Source organism: Hyperoodon ampullatus (assembly GCF_949752795.1).
Source record: "Hyperoodon ampullatus genome assembly, chromosome: X".
Classification (NCBI taxonomy): Eukaryota; Metazoa; Chordata; class Mammalia; order Artiodactyla; family Ziphiidae; genus Hyperoodon; species Hyperoodon ampullatus.
This window is the reverse complement of record NC_136913.1, coordinates 51,570,511-51,580,939: the sequence shown is the minus strand read 5'-3', so window position 1 is coordinate 51,580,939 and position 10,429 is coordinate 51,570,511. Positions and strand designations below refer to the sequence as shown.

Sequence of the window (10,429 nt, the reverse complement as noted above, 5' to 3'; positions counted from 1 at the left end):
GGCGGCGCAGTGGTTGAGAGTCCGCCTGCCGATGCAGGGGACATCAAAGGGAAAAAAAAAAAAAAAAAGAAGCCAGTGTTACAGTGCTACATTGTTCAGAGTTGAAGACCAAGCCATGGACTTAGAGAAAGTTCACTGTACACCCTGCCTCTTCCCGGCAACCTGGGGGGCAGTTGGGGCAAAAGGGGTGGGACCAGACGTTTCGGTCGTGTCACACTGAAGCAGACTGGGTAAGAAAGGCCAGTTGTTGTTTTTCAACTTCAAAGTGATGGAAAATTGAGGCAAAAACAATAACCATGACATAATATTCAAACAGAATTACATCAAAACCTAGTATTTACTAATGGGTTACAGGATGAAGGGTAAATTATTTTTGCTTTTCTGTCTTTTCAAATTTTCCTCAAAGTGCTTTGTTTGTTGGTTTTTAATCAGAAAAACGCCTCTCACTTGCCAGTTGTTAGAAAGAGAAAAGCAAAAGAAGAACAGAGTGAGTACATGGGCAGGCAGATCTGGGAGGTTGAAGACAAAATGGAATCAAGGCTTGTTATGCAAGACAAAGAAGGAAAACTAGGTCAGGTGTTAAGATCAGGCCTCCCTGCAGATAGCCCGGTGTGAAGGATGCTTCAGCGCCTCTGGTTCTTCCTTAGTGCACTAACTCATAGGCCAGGTAAGGATAAGAATGCCCTGTTGTTTTTACTCAATCTTAATCCTCATGGGGTAGCTGTTGTGGCATTGATGCGTTTCACCACTTCTTCATACTGTTTTTGTGTCAGTAACCCTTCTGTTATGCTTTTACTTTCTTCAAACTTGGGCAACACAATTGCAGTGTAGCCTTCGGTGGATGGCTAGGAGGGAAATAGAATACTTAATACTGTCAAACGGTAAAAAAAAAAACAGATAAAAAGTATGTGGATGGGATCTTACTTCCCCAGACCCTTTCACCTTCTCTTGAAGAATAGATGGCTTGTGAAGAATGCTTTCATTCACTTCCATCAACCGTCCTCTAACACAGCTATTTAAAGAAAAAATTGCTTTGAAGAAAATTATTACCTTCTTTGTTTCCCCAAAATTGTGGTTAAAAAGTAACTCACCTAGACATGGTGTATTCTTCTCCATCAGAGCAGTAAATCTTACACAGAGGTGCAAGTTCTGTTAGAAACTGTGCCCCCTGATAATAAAAGGGAAGAAAAAATTAATTGATGTACATTTTCACTTATCTTTGTGAGGCAGCCCTCAGAGTTACAATAGGATATATTCCTGGAATTAGCGTTTTAAATAAAAATGACTTAAGTACAGAAAAACCATTCATTTATTCAAATACTTATATACTAAAAGCCTCTATGGGCTAGGCACCACCCTAGGCTCTAGAGGAAAAAGCAGACTAAGACAAATGTGATAACAGGTAGTTTAGTTACATATTAAGAATATATTTTATCTTAACTTATTATACTTTATATTTAACTGTACATGAGAAAGCTGCACATAGCCAAGTGTAAAGATTTCAAAAGGGTAGGAAAATCTTACCAATAAGCAGTAATATAAAATTCAACATTATAGAGAATGACAGCAATATTGTACAAAGTTAGTTTCATTAAAATTCCTACATTATTGCCAGAAACTATCAAACTCTTAGAGGAAAACATAGGCAGAACACTCTATGACATAAATCACAGCAAGGTCCTTTTGGACCCACCTCCTAGAGAAATGGAAATAAAAACAAAGATAAACAAATGGGACCTAATGAAACTTCAAAGCTTTTGCACAGCAAAAGAAACCATAAACAAGACCAAAAGACAACCCTCAGAATGGGAGAAAATATTTGCAAATGAAGCAACTGACAAAGGATTAATCTCCAAAATTTACAAGCAGCTCATGCAGCTCAATAGCAAAAAAACAAAAAACCCAATCAAAAATGGGCAGAAGACTTAAACAGACATTTCTCGAAAGAAGATATACAGACTCCCAACAAACACATGAAAGAATGCTCAATATCATTAATTATTAGAGAAATGCAAATCAAAACTACAATGAAATATCATCTCACACCAGTCAGAATGGCCATCATCAAGAGATCTAGAAACAATAAATGCTGGAGAGGGTGTGGAGAAAAGGGAACACTCTTGCACTGCTGGTGGGAATGTGAATTGGTACAGCCACTATGGAGAACAGTATGGAGGTTCCTTAAAACACTACAAATACAACTACCATATGACCCAGCAATCCCACTACTGGGCATATACCCTGAGAAAACCATAATTCAAAAAGAGTCATGTACCAAAATGTTCATTGCAGCTCTATTTACAATAGCCAGGAGATGGAAACAACCTAAGTGTCCATCATCCGATGCATGGATAAAGAAGATGTGGCACACATATACAATGGAATATTACTCGGCCATAAAAGGAAACGAAATTGAGCTATTTGTAATGAGGTGGATAGACCTAGAGTCTGTCATACAGAGTGAGGTAAGTCAGAAAGAGAAAGACAAATACCGTATGCTAACACATGTATGTGGAATTTAAGAAAAAAAAATGTCATGAAGAACCTAGGGGTAAAACAGGAATAAAGACACAGACCTACTTGAGAATGGACTTGAGGATATGGGGAGGGGGAAGGGTAAGCTGTGACAAAGCGAGAGAGAGGCATGGACATATATACACTACCAAACGTAAGGTAGATAGCTAGTGGGAAGCAGCCGCGTAGCACAGGGAGATCAGCTCGGTGCTTTCTGACCGCCTGGAGGGGTGGGATAGGGAGGGTGGGAGGGAGGGAGACACAAGAGGGAAGGGATATGGGAACAGATGTATATGTATAACTGATTCACTTTGTTATGAAGCAGAAACTAATACACCATTTGTGAAGAAATTATACTCCAATAAAGTTGTAAAAAAAAAGATTCCTACCTTATTTTTATATTAGAACTTAACAGAGAAAAGAACTTCTTCATTAGGTCAATCATTAAGACTTTCTGAAGAAGGGCTATTTTTCTAATTAAAAAAATGCAATTTGAAGAATATTTGGAAAACAGAAAAGTTTTAAGTAGCAGATAAGTGTAACTTACCCATTATCCTATAACCCGCTAGCAAATACTACATTTTGACATATGTCTGTTTGTTGTGGTACGGTTATACTTCCACGTACTCCACTGTATGGATATATCTGGGGAGGTTCTGACAAATATCTACTGAGTCGGCCAAAAAGTTCATTCAGATTTTTCCCTAACATGAAAATCGCGAACGAACTTTTTGGCCAACCCAATACCAAGAGGCTCATGGGAAATGGATGCAAGCATGTCTCGTGTGTTGCCCTTTTTTCCCAGGAATTTTTACTGCAGTGAACATCTGAGGTCAAGATGCTGTTCTTTATGGCCTCTTTCCCACTCACAACATTATTAGACGGCATTCAGGTGTTACTGCATGTGCTTCACTCCTCTGCCTGTGGGTACTTCGTTTCAAAATACTAGTCAGTGTGACTCCCCACTTTTGGGAGGAGGGGCTGGGGACTTGTCCCAGATGGTTTGTCTACCACTGGCTCTGTGTCAGAAAGAAGTGTTTTAAACCCCTTTTGTCACCTCCCATGGGAGAATAAATGATGGGCAGTGCTGAGATGTGATCAAAGCTTATCTACAGTGGGTTCCATATGCAGGTCCCTCTTTGTTCCTCAGAAGTAACAAGAGTGTTACTATTTTGGACAAAGATTTATCACAGGAACATCACAAGCACTAACTGTTTTACTTGCAATTTGTAGACTTTTAAGAATGGTCTATGCTTTTTAAAGTCCACTTGCTTCTTGAATGAGGAAAAATCAATAATTATAAGGCAGGTTATTAGGGGCCTTCAGGACTACAAAGGGGAGTATAAACAAGGGTCTTCCAGAACACTGAGGGTAATTAGCAGAAACTGTTAGTATGATCTCAGTAAATGAAGGACCTAAATCACCAACTGAAACTTTCCTATCCAGGGGGGTTTGTCAGGATAGTTTAGTATGGTATTGAGTTGTCCTTGGTGTGATACCCTCCTTTAACAATAAAATGTCCATCCTGCCTAGGGTTGTAGAGGGCAGAGGTAACATTTTCTATAACTAAACACTACGTGGAGGTAGAGCGTGTAGCTAGATGTGTATTAAATTGGCAGTGATTTAGGAATGGGAAATGATACGAAGCAAATACTGTATATTTTCTCAGATTGATTTTTTTTTCACTACCTCAGGACTTTTTTTACTTTTAAGTTCACATGTGAAAATATACGATAAAGAAGTATTGATCACCTAAATTTTATAGAATTCGAAATACTGGCTTATCAAAACTAGAAGAGACAAAATATCTTGTTATATTGGTATTAGAGTTGTTCTTTCAAAGGCCCAGCTTCTCCATCCTTCATCCTGGAGATGATAGGGATGGTGGCCCAGAAGCTAATATGACAGATAATATACCTTCTGAAATACATCATTTTTGGGGGCTGAGAATTTCTTTAGAGTTTACATAGTCTTAAAGTCATCTCTAACTGCCAGGGAAGTATGCTGAGCATACTTTACTGGGTTCTAAGACTGGCTGGCTCTATCATTATTATGATAATAGAGGATTTAAGTAGAGAAATACAGGAACATACCCGCTTAAATTTCCCAGAGACTTTGTTCTGAAGCCTGCTACAATTGGTACTGATTAGATAGGAAATGCTTTTAATTGCTTTTCCATTTTGAAGAACTAGATGGGATCCTGCCAGTGTGATGACACATTCTACGAGGAGCAAAAATTGATCCTGTATTATTGCTTGGTATGATTCTTCCTCCTATAACACCATATTCCTACTGGCACAAGAAGAGCTGAGCTGACATTTGTTTACTCAGCCTATCATTTCCCCCATTTTCCTCGGGCTACTATTGTAGCTTAACTGAAGAAAAGAATGCAGTAATAAAAATGGAGAAAATGGGACTGAATTTCCTTCCCTAAAAGGGAAGAGTACCAGAGGTGTTTAGACAGCACTGAGGAGAAAGAGAGAAAAGTAAGGCATGCTGGTATGTACAGGATACCATATGTGCTTCTACCCTAGCCCTCTCCATGGGCTTGGGCAATTCAGTGGTTAGGCACAAGCTGGTTACTTGAGGTAGTAGCCAACTGAGGGTGTGGTCCTCCATTTGGATGCTTGGGTAATCAAGTTTATTTGTTTAGCGAAGGCACTGAAAGAATCATTCTTTTTTTTTTTTTTTTACATCTTTATTGGAATATAATTGCTTTACAATGGTGTGTTGGTTTCTGCTTTATAACAAAGTGAATCAGTTATACATATACATATGTTCCCATATCTCCTCCCTCTTGCATCTCCCTCCCTCCTACCCCCCGTATCCCACCCTCTAGGTGGTCACAAAGCACCGAGCTGATCTCCCTGTGCTATGCGGCCGCTTCCCACTAGCTACCTATTTTACGTTTGGCAGTGTGTATACGTCCATGCCTCTCTCTCGCTTTGTCACAGCTTACCCTTCCCGCTCCCCATATCCTCAAGTCCATTCTCTGGTAGGTTTGTGTCTTTACTACTCTCTGACCCCTAGGCTCTTCATGGTATCTTTTTTTCTTATATTCCATATATATGTGTTAGCATACGGTATTTGTCTTTCTCTTTCTGACTTACTTCACTCTGTATGACAGGCTCTAGGTCCATCCACCTCATTACAAATAGCTCAGTTTCGTTTCTTTTTATGGCTGAGTAATATTCCATTGTATATATGTGCCACATCTTCTTTATCCATGCATCGGATGATGGACACTTAGGTTGTTTCCATCTCCTGGCTATTGTAAATAGAGCTGCAATGAACATTTTGGTACATGACTCTTTTTGAATTATGGTTTTCTCAGGGTATATGCCCAGTAGTGGGATTGCTGGGTCATATGGTAGTTGTATTTGTAGTGTTTTAAGGAACCTCCATACTGTTCTCCATAGTGGCTGTACCAATTCACATTCCCACCAGCAGTGCAAGAGTGTTCCCTTTTCTCCACACCCTCTCCAGCATTTATTGTTTCTAGATCTCTTGATGATGGCCATTCTGACTGGTGTGAGATGATATCTCATTGTAGTTTTGATTTGCATTTCCTTAGTGATTAAAGATGTTGAGCATTCTTTCATGTGTTTGTTGGGAGTCTGTATACGTTCTTTGGAGAAATGTCTATTTAGGTCTTCTGCCCATTTTTGGATTGGGTTGTTTGTTTTTTTTGTTATTGAGCTGCATGAGCTGCTTGTAAATTTTGGAGATTAATCCTTTGTCAGTTGCTTCATTTGCAAATATTTTCTCCCATTCTGAGGGTTGTCCTTTGGTCTTGTTTATGGTTTCCTTTGCTGTGCAAAAGCTCTGAAGTTTCATTAGGTCCCATTTGTTTATTTTTGTTTTTATTTCCATTTCTCTTGGAGGTGGGTCCAAAAGGATCTTGCTGTGATTTATATCATAGAGTGCTCTGCCTATGTTTTCCTCTAAGAGTTTGATAGTTTCTGGCCTTACATTTAGGTCTTTAATCCATTTTGAGCTTATTTTTGTGTATGGTGTTAGGGAGTGATGTAATCTCATACTTTTACATGTCCCTGTCCAGTTTTCCCAGCACCACTTATTGAAGAGACTGTCCTTTCTCCACTGTACATTCCTGCCTCCTTTATCAAAGATAAGGTGACCGTATGTGCGTGGGCTTATCTCTGGGCTTTCTCTCCTGTTCCATTGATCTATATTTCTGTTTTTGTGCCAGTACCATACTGTCTTGATTACTGTAGCTTTGTAGTATAGTCTGAAGTCAGGGAGCCTGATTCCTCCAGCTCCATTTTTCGTTCTCAAGATTGCTTTTGCTATTCGGGGTCTTTTGTGTTTCCATACAAATTGTGAAATTTTTTGTTCTCGTTCTGTGAAAAATGCCAGTGGTAGTTTGATAGGGATTGAAGTGAATCTGTAGATTGCTTTGGATAGTAGAGTCATTTTCACAATGTTGATTCTTCCAATCCAGGAACATGGTATATCTCTCCATCTATTTGTGTCATCTTTAATTTCTTTCATCAGTGTCTTATAATTTTCTGCATACAGGTCTTTTGTCTCGTTAGGTAGGTTTATTCCTGGATATTTTATTCTTTTTGTTGCAATGGTAAATGGGAGTGTTTCCTTGATTTCACTTTCAGATTTTTCATCATTAGTGTATAGGAATGCCAGATATTTCTGTGCATTAATTTTGTATCCTGCTACTTTGCCAAATTCATTGATTAGCTCTAGTAGTTTTCTGGTAGCATCTTTAGGATTCTCTAGGTATCGCATCATGTCATCTGCAAACAGTGACAGCTTTACTTCTTCTTTTCCGATTTGGATTCCTTTTATTTCCTTTTCTTCTCTGATTGCTGTGGCTGAAACTTCCAAAACTATGTTGAATAAGAGTGGTGAGAGTGGGCAACCTTGTCTTGTTCCTGACCTTAGTGGAAATGCTTCCAGTTTTTCACCATTGTGGCCGATGTTGGCTGTGGGTTTGTCATATATGGCCTTTATCATGTTGAGGAAAGTTCCCTCTATGCCTACTTTCTGCAGGGTTTTTATCATAATTGGGTGTTGAATTTTGTCGAAAGCTGAAAGAGTCATTCTTGTCAACCAAACTCTTACTATAAATAATACCATCTCAGTACAGTGGAAGATAATTACTTAATGAATATTTATTCAATACAAGACCGTACCAGGCTACAATGCCAGAAAAAATTTTTTTTGATAATTTAAAATTCCCAATTTGCTTACCGGTTAGAGTGTTGTAGTATACAGTGGTCCTCACAGGGTTTTCCTTTGACATCCAGAAGAAATGAATGAGTCTGATGGCTGTTGAGTCAATATTTAGTACCACTGTCTGTCTAGTACTTTCTTTGGTTCATAGAGGTAGTTAATTATGAAGGCTGGACACATACATCACTGGTATCCCTTCATTACTGAAAAAGATATACCTAAAGGCTTACCATAAAGTATTTAAAGATATCTGGTCCAGATGGAATCTTTCATTCAATGTTAAAATGATGATTAACTCTTTGCTCCACCTTTTTTTTATCCTCACTTTAAAATGAGTACAATCATTATTTCTATTAGAAAAAAAAAGTGATTAGTAATGTATTCTTTATTTAATTTAGTAGCATGTTTTGTTGGTCGATTATAGAGAGACGAACTCATCCTGGTTCGCCCAGGACTGTCCTGATCTTAGCACTGAAAGTAATGGATTCCAGAAAACACCTCAATCCAGGGTAAACCGGACGGTTGGTTACACTAAGTCTGGCTAATAAAACGTATGCTATTGTGAAATATTTCAATATTGTAAAGGGTGAGTACACCTATTGTCCCTAAATGAATGGGAGGAAGTTGGGTTAGAGGAGGGTCCCCAACGATGCTCTCATCACTGATATTTGCTGCGTGCACAGAGCTGTACAACAGGGTACCTACTTCTAAGTGGCAAATGTGTAATACCAGCGACTTCCTTTAAGTAAAACTGTTAGATTCTGCTTTCTAAATGCCTCTACTCTAACCCACCCTCTTCTCTCCCTCCCTATGCCTCTACCTTAGTTTAGACCGCTACCATTTAAATCAGTTTATGTATCGCCTCTTCTTGGAGGACTGAGCCCCTCAAATCCCTTTAGGCACTCATGGAGATTGCAACCCAGCTCCTGCCTCCCTCGGGGATCTCACCTTAGTCTACCATCTTCCCGCAAGCAACCCACCCTCGTGAACTCGCACTGCGCTCGCCCTACCCAGCATTCACCCTTCTGTTTTCCACGTCTTTGCAAATGCCATTCCCTTGGCCTACAGGGGAACAGAGAGATCCAGTTCCTTCTGACGTGGGGAGGAAGCGCTGGGGAGGGCGCGTGTGCCTTATGATCTGTCATCATAGTCCCTATACTGTCAGGCAAATTGGGCCCAGAGGAGACTGACATTATTCTCCACTTACCCGCTTTGTACCAGCGAGTGAAGTAACGATCCACAAGCGACGGCACCGCGGGCTCCGCAGCCAAGGCGGCCTCAGGGGTCTCGGGCTCGGTAGCCATGGCGACCTCAGGTGCTGCAAACCCCGCCCCCTGGGAACCTGTACTCTTCCTCCCGCTTGCCACGGAGGAAGGTGTCTTTCCGGCGTGTAGCCCGGGACACGCGCTGTGCGCACGCGCACTGCTCCCCAGGCTCCGCAGGCTCCACCCACCGGTGCCCCTGACTGAGCTTTGTGGTCTGACGTCAAAGCGGGGTTCAAACACGATAGGCTAGTCAGCAGGATGTAGGGATGGGGGCAGCGGCCAGCGCCGCTCCTCACAAATCTTTGCGGGGCGACGAAGAAGGCAGGCTACGGCCCCTCCGCCTCGCGGCGTCACTCCCGCGCCGCTCGGCGCGTGTCAGGGTATCTTCGCTTGCGAGTACGTGTTTCGCCGGTCGCCCCTCCGCCTGGCTTCAGCCACTACCGGAGGATGTCGAGCGGCCCGGCTGCTCGGAGACCCAGTGCGCGTCACGAGAGCTCAGAAGCAGCGGACAGGGAGAGGCCCGTGTGCAGCCCTGGGCGGACGCGCCGCTGTTTGGGGGTCCTCAGAGCGCGGCGTAGGTGAGCGTTCGAGCGACCTAGCTGGGGTGGGGGCATGGAAACGGGCCCTGTCCGCCAGAGGGTGTCCTGATGAAGGGGACCCTCTAGCGCCCAACCGCTGCCTGCTGCTGGTCTGGGAGTGAAGTGCGGCTTGACCACCTCTGCCCTCCTTGAGTCCTCTTTCTGCAGGCTTGCCGCCTGCTGCACTCGCGGCCATCAGTGGGCTCTGCGCGGCGCGGCAGGAGGAGGAATGACATGCTGCTCCCCCAGCTGCACACTTGCCCAGTCTCCGGATTCCTTGCAGTTGCGGACAATACCGCCGAACCAAGTAATGCACCAATTAAAGCGCAACAATGCATGATAGAAGGTGACGGTAGTAGAGAGAAGTTCAGGTACTGTGCTGCGAGTCCCTTCTCGCATCTGCAACTTTTCCTTGGAGATGTTGTCCCTGTGCATCTCCATGTAACGTGGTATCTTATGTGGCCCTCTCCCCCGTTAAGCTGTGACCTCTGAGGAGGCAGTGACTGTCAGTTATCTCTTGTCCAGACTAGCACTTAGCAAGTGCTCAGTCGGTATTTGATGTAGGCCACAAACCGGATCGTAGGTTTACGTACTATGTAAAGGATTCAAACCGTACACTGACAGGCAGGGCAATAACCAGTGAATAGTTTACCGTGAAAGTGTGGGCAAAAGGGAAGCAGACACACAGTTTCAGCTTGGAGGACAGAGAAAGTAGGAGTGCCATGTCCCCAGAGGGGAAACTAGTTTGGTGGAGAATAGCAGGTACTTCATTTAACAAGTTGCATTTGATGTGCTTTTGAGAAATCCTTGTGGTAGCAGCAGGAGGTTGAGAATGTGAGCTTAGTGTTCAGTTTAGGGAGG

The 10,429-nt window shown here is 42.3% G+C and overlaps 1 pseudogene across 1 annotated transcript; it reads right to left on the bottom strand.

The window, feature by feature from the left end:
- Positions 1–710: 710 nt before the first annotated feature.
- On the bottom strand, positions 711–9,029 carry LOC307069654 (protein Abitram-like; annotated as a pseudogene). The gene is made up of 7 exons: positions 8,933–9,029; positions 8,736–8,787; positions 7,744–7,821; positions 4,608–4,735; positions 1,092–1,168; positions 943–1,012; positions 711–845 (listed from the first exon to the last, which is right to left on the bottom strand). The product of its transcript is annotated as a protein Abitram-like (transcript).
- Between the last annotated feature and the right edge of the window lie 1,400 nt (positions 9,030–10,429).